The sequence below is a fragment of the Ambystoma mexicanum genome, chromosome 12 (genome assembly GCF_040938575.1).
Source record: "Ambystoma mexicanum isolate Mex_15411 chromosome 12, UKY_AmexF1_1, whole genome shotgun sequence".
NCBI lineage: Eukaryota > Metazoa > Chordata > Amphibia > Caudata > Ambystomatidae > Ambystoma > Ambystoma mexicanum.
The window spans coordinates 548,396,135-548,404,936 of NC_090936.1; positions in this window are offsets into that span (position 1 = coordinate 548,396,135).

Below are 8,802 nucleotides of genomic sequence, written 5' to 3' on the forward strand. Positions count from 1 at the left end.
TTTTAATCTTGCAGCAAGTCATTGCTCATGCCTCTCAGATTCGTTTGTCAACTCTTTGGCAGCTAGGGCGTTCCTCTAATGTTCTCGAGTGCTGCTACAGGGTCTTGCTTGTTTGGTTAATTCTCCAGATTGTTGTTAATTTTATCGGCAGACTTATTTTCCACCTCGCACTAGGATTTCAGAGTATTGCTCAAGTGATCGTTGATCGTTACCTAGAAGAACCACAGGATTTAGTTCTTTGTGGGGCAAATTCTGGTAACACAGGTTTGTTAATTGCTTTTTCCTAGAGGTTTCTGCCACAAAAGCGGCTTCAATTGCCTTGTTGGCCTGCTCTGTCCACTCTGCCGGCTATTGCTATTCATATTGCTTGTTTTCATGGTGTGTCTCGGGGTGTGGGCCATTATCGGGTGGGAACATCCCTGGGCTCCATGGCTAATCACTCCTGTCTAGAACGGAAGAATGTTTCACCTCCAGCAATTCGGCATCCATTATTTTGTGACTGTTTCTTTGGTCCAGAATTACAATTCCACTTAGCACCATAGATGTGACCGATGTGACTGTGCATGTGTTGGATTGCATCCCCAATGTCAATGTCAATTCTGATTTCGATGGTGTTTTACTCATGTTGGTGGCTTCGTGTTCACTCATCTTGGAAGTCAAGTGCAGAACATTCTCAAATGGCGAAGTTGTCAGCAGCTGTTGTTGTTTGTGGGTGTGAGGGCCGAGTTGTTCCATTGGCTCAGCACTTGATGACAACAATAGAGTCAGGTCTATCTCGCCCCTGCCCTGAGCGTGACTGGAGAGAGCCTGGACTCTCCTGCCGGACTCACGTGCCGGCGCTACGTGCCCCCTTCTGCTTTTGTAGGTGGGGCCTGGTGATTAAAGGGATAGCAGGAGAAACTCCAACACAGGTTGCATCTTCCAAAATAACAACAGAGGACTGGAGAGAGACTGGACTCTCCTGCCAGACACACTCCATTTATTAGTGTGGTGAAAACGTCCTCATCAATGGGTTCGAATCAGACGAGTGTTGCTGTGGTTGGTGGCATGCTAGTTGTTGGTGGTTCCATATTTGTTCTTCTGATTATTGTTGCATGGCTCGCTTTAATGGTCTGTGAGATTGTTTTTATTTTTGTTCTTAGGTGATTGGTGATGTTGTCACATAGTGATTGTGATGGTATGATGCCTTTTTTTCAGAATGTGGAAAAGTCTTCTCTGCAGTGGTTGGATGTTCCGGTTGTATGTGGTTTACAACAGTAGCGAATGGAAATGTGGCAGTGAGTAAAAAAGTGCAACAGGACTAAATATTACAGATACTGCAACTATGATCACCCTACGAATATGTTGAAAAACTGAGAAAGAGTCAGGAGAATTTTGTGAAAAGGAGTGGTGAAGAAAGTAAAAACAGAAATTTTGCTTTAATCATTCTTCATGACACGTTCACAGAGGTATCCCCAACTCTAAATACCACTATTACATAATAAGAGCCCATATCTTACATCCCGAAATAAATCCTTAAACCAGTGCAAGATTTGTTCCATAGAACCTATGAAGGAAACTTTGTGAACTTCAGCCCATTTTGTCTATAAGACATGAGCTTAGGTAATTTTCTGGCAGGTACTTTGAATTATCACATTGGCATCAACATGTAGAGCATATTCCTAGAGCAAGGTGATTTTGGAAGTGTTTACCAGGTAAACCCTGGGAAGGGTGGACTCCAGTAGGACAGAGTGGGTCAAAATCACAAATAAAATTGAAAAGTTAGGAGATCGATTCAATGGTTTTTTTTGTATCTTGAGAGCAAGATATAGCATGAGAGTGGATGTATTGTTTTGCAACACTACTTTGATATCGAAACAGTAAAGAAAAAGAGGGAAAGAAGTAAGAAATTGTATGACCTAAGCAAATCAGAGAAGAGCACACTCCAATGTACCATAGAAGCAAAAGAAATTAAAAAACATATATAGGAATTGGATAAGATCTCAGAGATTCCTAAGGTTTCAAAAAGATGGAGAAGAAATTCTAAAATCAATGTGTATTAACAACTCGCGTAACTTCTGATCATTGATTAATAAAAAATCCAGTAATGGCCAGGAGGTGATTATACAGCAACACATTTGGCTCGACCATTTCTCTAAGATCTATGGCCCTCCAGAAAATAGTTAGCAGAAGATTGTTCTTAATATTAATTGGTCGCTTGATTGCTCTCTAGAGGATATTCAATCTCTAATAATTAAGTCCTCCGCCTCTCAGGCAGCAGGACCTAATTGTCTTTCTAATGCCATTATAAAGTCTAAACCTGCTCTTTGGGTACTTATGGCCCTATTTGACAACATAATTAAAACTCAATCTATCCCTGATTCATGGAGGAGCTGTGTGATTATACTTATTTTTCAGCAGGGAGATCTTTTGGCTGCTGCAAACTACCGCCCAATATCTTTATTGGATGCGGATGCAAAAATCTTTGCAGGGTTGGTCTTAAGAGACATGGAACAATGGGCGAAAGCTGAAGGGAGTATATCTAAATATCAAACAGGCTTTCAGAGATGTCTCTCTACTACACTTAACAATTTGGTCCTCTCTTGTCTGAGCTCAGGGAGTGGCCTCAAGGGGGTTAGACTGCTGTTTGGGGCCTGGGTAGATTTATCCCAGGCCTTTGATACAATAAACAGGGAGCACCTCTGGGGGAAGCTCAAGTGCTGGGGGATTCCAGAAAATCTATTGACTATTCTGGTAGAGCTTCATCATAATTCAACGGTACATGTAAGACTTTCTAGAGCAGGACTCTCGCAGTTGATTGATATTCAGGGGGGTGTTCTCCAGGACTGCCTGGTGGCACCTTTTATGTTTAATCTCTATTTGTCAGACATATTCCACTGCTTTTTGAATCTGTCTTTGGCAAGCCGGAAGCTTAGGAACATCAAGATAGCATGGCTAACCTAGGCAGATGATATTATCATCCTCGATTACACTCAAACGGGTCTTCAAAGACAGATAACCGCTTTGGGAGATTATGCCAAATTAAATGGACTAGAAATTAATCTTGAAAAATCTAATGTAATGATATTTAAACATCCTTTGGTAAAGACCAAACCTTTCAAATGGAAAATTATGAGTCAAAAAATTCCTGTGCTAATGGAAGGTCACTGCAAACCCCACTAAATTGGAGTTATATAACAAGTTGGATCTAGAAGCAGTAAAACTGAGTTCCCAGATGATTAATACAAATTTGAAATATGGCAAATGTTCTATTCTGCCGATGATAAAATACTATTTAGGGAAGGTGATTCCAACCCTTTTATTTGGTTTGGAAAGTAATATGCATAGATTTGATATTGATTGGAAACACTCTGAGGGAAAAATATGGAAGAGAGTGTTGAATCTTCCCAACTCTGTGCCCATGTCTTTCATCAGATATGAGTTAGGGTTCTCCTTGTTGCTTTACTGGATGGAGTGAAAGTGGGTCTCACTTTATAGATTTATGATGATGCCTCTTTCCAGTTGATTAGGGGTGACAACAAATTCATCCAAACCCCTAAAACCAGACCATTGGATATTCTTGCTAAAGCTAACTGTGATCAAGAAACACTGATCTTAAACCCATTAAATTCTAAGGAACAGATTAAAAGATGGGATTGGATCAGAACAATCGATAAATTGAGAATGGCTAAGCTGTCTTCAAACTTCTCGATTTATGACAAACCACGAGCTTATGTTCCAACCGATTTCAAAAAATGTCCAAACCCTAGAACCAGGGATAACATTTTATGTTTTAAATTAAATATTTTGCCATGCCTGGAAATCTTGCATATAAGAGATCCGAGTGTCTATCCTAACAATATATGTGAGTTGAACACTAAACACACAGTTAATATATGTGAGTTGAACACTAAACACACAGTTAAACATCTTTTATTGAAATGCCTGGGGACAAAGGAATTGAGGTGGGGTATTCTGCAGAGATTTGTTCATAGGGGTGAATGGTCGGAATCAGAAGATCTTTGGGAAAGAATAGTGTCAAGCAATGAAGTATTTCTGATAAATGAGCTGGTAAAGATTCTTAATCTCTTAAATCTGGTTGAACAAGTCATGAGCATCTGTGAAATGTATTTAGGAATCTCTGTTCATCTTTTAATAATGATAGGCCTATACAGTATTTTTTCTCCCTAGGAAGAGAGTTTATCTTAATTGATATACGGTTATGATGTATTTTTATGAATTTTATTCGTTATTTTTTATAGGTATGTGTTCTTTTTTGCATGTATTTTATGTTATGTATTGTGTGTAAAAAGTCACAAAGTTTCTTTCTTTTTTTGGCTATATCACAATAAAATAAAAAATAAAACATTGTGTTGCAACATGCAGAGATTTGGCAGGGAAGTTGGGCATGTTGGTTGTTATCATCTGTCAATATCTATGTATGTACATTCAACTGAAGATTCATCAGGGTCATCTTTGTAAAACTCATTAAAAGTCACTTTCTCTAGAAGGCAATAGGCCACAATTTGAAGCAGTGACAAAGAATGGCTGATCAAATGTGTTAATGACTTTGCTTCTGCCATTCTTATATTAAGATACATTTCATGATAAGAGCTAATGAGGCAAGCTCACAGATATGTGTGTTGAATACAAAACATTCCATTTTCCCATACGTTTTGAAATATTGGTCCCCAATGAGCTTCCCACTTCCTTTTGTTTTTGTAGAAGTAAGATGCATTATTTACATTGCTAATTGTGGTATTAATGAACAAGGGAACATGTAATTGATGCAAGAGGTCACTCCTAAACATGTAGTTCTCTCAGAAAAGAGTAGAGGCTTATTATAACGTATCACCTGTGTAATCATGCATTACCTTACTAATTCAATTGTCTCTAGAATGTAGGATTGCTGTCTACTCTAAAACACATGTACCAAATGAAGGGTATGTACTTTCGTATTTCTCTTCAGTGTTCTATGTATAGGTATTAAGCAACATGCATTTGTATTAGTCAGCAGTGTGTTAAACTGAATAGTAGAGTATGGGCCTCATTACGACTAAGGAGGTAGCCATGCCGCTTTTAGCAGCATGGCTACCGCCATACCGGGTACCGGGTACCGGGTCTGGGTTCCTTGAATGGGGAAATACCAGGCCATTCCGACCTTGGAGGGCCCAGTATTTCCCCATTCAAGGAACCCGTACCAGGTAGGGCCCAATGGGAATGGGGAGGATGCTAACAACGGGCCCGTTATTGACAGGCCCGTTGTTAGCATACTGGTCTGCTCTCGGGACCCGCTAACAACGCCTGGTTTTACGTGATAGGGGCAAGGGTGTTGAGGGTGTTAGTGATAGAAAGATGGAGGTCAGGCAGGACAGAGTAAAAAGAAGAGTCCAAAGAAGAGGGCAAGAGATGGATGAAGGAAGAAGGAAAAGCAGTGACTGACACCATTAATCGGTCGAATGATGGTGAAGGAGATTGACAGTGTGGACGGAGGAGACTGGGGAAAATAGAGGTCAAGGAAGGAGGAGAAGAGAAAATGGCCAGGCCAGGAGAGAAGGGAATTAAGGGGGTTGAACAAAAATGGATTTCTGTTGAGATTAGAGCATCCAAGGTGTGCCGTGCAGTGGGTTGGGCCATAGTGGAGTATAGTGAGGGATAGAGTGTTGCAGAGGTCACGGAAAAGAACAGTGGCCACATCAGGGGAGTCGAGATGGATGTTGATGTCCCCAAGGAAGATAAGTTTGGGGAAGGAGGCAAGCGGAGAAGAGGCTAGGTCAACCCATTCAGAGGGGAAGAGGGATGGTAGCAACAGTAACAGGGAAAGAAGGGGAGACAGACAGCTACAGATACGTTTTTCAAAGGAAGAGCAGGATTGAGAGGGAATGATGGAGGAAGGCACCCATTCAGGGAAGATCAGAGCCACTCCACCACCAGGGAGGGTCTTGGGTTGGTCATGATCGTGTAGTTCTCAGGAAGAAGAGTGTAAAAAGAAGTGACAGAACTGGCTTTGAACAAAGCCTCATTGAGGGCGTGGACGTCAAGGTCAAGGTCTTCAAGGAGGGGACAGATGTCAAAGCAGTGTTTAATAGGTGAGCAAGAATTGAGGGTAGCAAAGTGAAGCTTGTGCCCCCCTTTAAAATATTTTCAGGGGGGTACAGGGGTGCTGTGCTACCCTTGGGGGGGGGGGGGAATGGGGAGATGAGGGAAGGAGGGGTGGAAGGAGAGAGTGGGAAGTTGAAATGGGAAGGAAGACACCTGTCCAGAAGGAAAAGGTTTGGCTGAGAGCTCCAGGCCATGATAATGCCATTGTGATAGAGCATTGGGAACATGTGAAGTGAGCCAGAGCACTTCCCATCTAGTGCTGCCAACAAATGGTGAGGAGGAGAAAGGGGGGAGGGCAGAGACTATATGGGGGTCTATAGAATAGTTGAAGGAACAGCAAGGAGGATGTCAGTGATAGTCTGGCTGCTGAAAGCATTGATGTAGGTGTCTGTGATGGGCAGACCAGAGTTGGATCTTAGGAGTGCCTTTTTTAGTTTCTTCCTTCCAGACCGGGAGAATCAGTTAGAAGAGATAGGGGAGATGGAGAGCTCCATGGGGGCAGCAAACAATAGGGTGGCGTAAGAGGATAGCAGGGAGAGGTTCAGAGGCAATGGGTATGCTGGAAGTGCCCAGATTTACAGATCAATGACAGGATTGTAGACATACCTAAATTGAAATTTTGTAACACGCACTCTAAAGCATACAAAAGGACAATTGGGGGTGAATGTGCTGCTGGAACAATACCTGCATCTCTTCCAGCCACAGCAGTACCCAGGACCTCACCCTGTTGAAGAATCCCTGAAGTTGTCTGCTAGCCTCTCCAGTGTTTGGCAGCACAAGCAAAATACTAATCTTTTCCCTGAGCCCCTGGATTCGGAGTCAATGCACCCCAAGAACCAAGACAGCTGGGATCCTATATATTTTTTTGGGTTTTTTTTTGCCATTGAACCATTTGGTACCCTGTTTCCAGACCCGTTCAACACATTTCAACCATTAGAATCCTCTGGTGCTGGTTTTGATAGAAACCTGGACATTCCTTTATTTTGGACTGTTATACTTTGCTTTTATGGTTGATACTGAACCACATGCACACCCCTTTCAAGAATATAGCCTTCCTTTGGCCCACGTTAACACAAAAGGCGAAGGAGGTTTGTCTCTTAAGTGTGCCTGTTTTACCTTTATGATTGTGTTGGCTCTCGATTTGAATTGTGATGGCTGAGTGGACGCTTTAGCCTCTACTCATCTTTTGACACCTGCAGGGCAGAAGTCAATTCTTCACATTGACCATATCAACTAAACAAGCCACAACATCCTCCCTCTGAAACAGCCCAAACATGGAAACAGAAATGGTTCAAGGCGTGGGGGCAGCATGAACAGCAGAAAATATTCACTGTGTGCACGATTCAGCACCATAGATCCAGCAGCAAACATTGTTGCTTTCTGTGAGGCACCTTCATATAATCCTAATATAAGGGACGTTCCCCTTCCTAGCGGAGGCCACGCCCCCTGGACATATCGCGGCGCTATAAGCCCCGCAGCGGTGAAGCCCGCGGCGGGGCAAGGGCGTGGTGTTTGGCGCCGCTGGTGTTGGGTTCCTGGAGGGACGTTCCCCTTCCTGGCGGAGGCCACGCCCCCTGGACATATCGCGGCGCTACAAGCCCCGCAGCGGTGAAGCCCGCGGCGGGGCAAGGGCGCGGTGTTTGGCGCCGCTGGTGTTGGGTTCCTGGAGGGACATTCCCCTTCCTGGCGGAGGCCACGCCCCTGGACATATCGCGGCGCTACAAGCCCGCAGCGGTGAAGCCCGCGGCGGGGCAAGGGCGCGGTGTTTGGCGCCGCTGGTGTTGGGTTCCTGGAGGGACGTTCCCCTTCCTGGCGGAGGCCACGCCCCCTGGACATATCGCGGCGCTACAAGCCCCGCAGCGGTGAAGCCCGCGGCGGGGCAAGGGCGCGGTGTTTGGCGCCGCTGGTGTTCGGCGTACGTGGAGGGAAGCACTCCTTGTGTTGGCCATCGGTCGGGGGCGACAAGAAAAAGTAAGTGCAGACAAGTGTTTTGCACCTGGGACTGCTGGTGTCTTCTTACCTAAACGGCATAGAGCCCGTGAAAACCTGCTGGGGGCCGGACCCGGACCTGGGACTTCAGCACAGCCCTCTACTGGTCAGTTCTGAGGGGCTCCGTCATGTCCCTAATAAAGTCCCTGAGGTCCTTTAGGGGCCATGCTGCGTCAAGGAAACTGGCCACGAAACCGGCTGGCTCTCTGCCATCTACCACGCCATCTACCCCGCCCACGTTTTGCTTTGAGTCCTCTGAGTCCCTGTCCAAAGCCCCTGAGCATACACTAACAAGAAAACTCCTGGTCAACAAGAGAAATAGACATCAGGGTGCAACCGAAAAATCTAGGCCCAAAGCAAAGTCCCATACCGCGGCCTCCATATGTTCTGATACTGACCCTGTATACCGAGAGCCTATATATGCCGTGGAGGGTACAAAAGCACCCACCCCAGGAACCGAATGTGGGGGGGGGCCTTCCAGCAATCTGGCTAACTTCCCAATGCAGAGCTGCAAAGGAACCCTCCCAACTCAGAAGCTCGAAGACACTGTCTGTCAAGAATCTCTGCCCACCGATTCTGGGAACTCTGAAGCCATGCCTCTGGCCAATGCCTCTGGCACAGGCATAGGGGGGGTTGGTGATGGGTCAGTTCTTCCTTTTGCATCCCTGGCACCTGTTGTTTCTGTCACCCCCCAACCCAGTTCGCCCATTGTAAGCCTACACCAGCCACCTG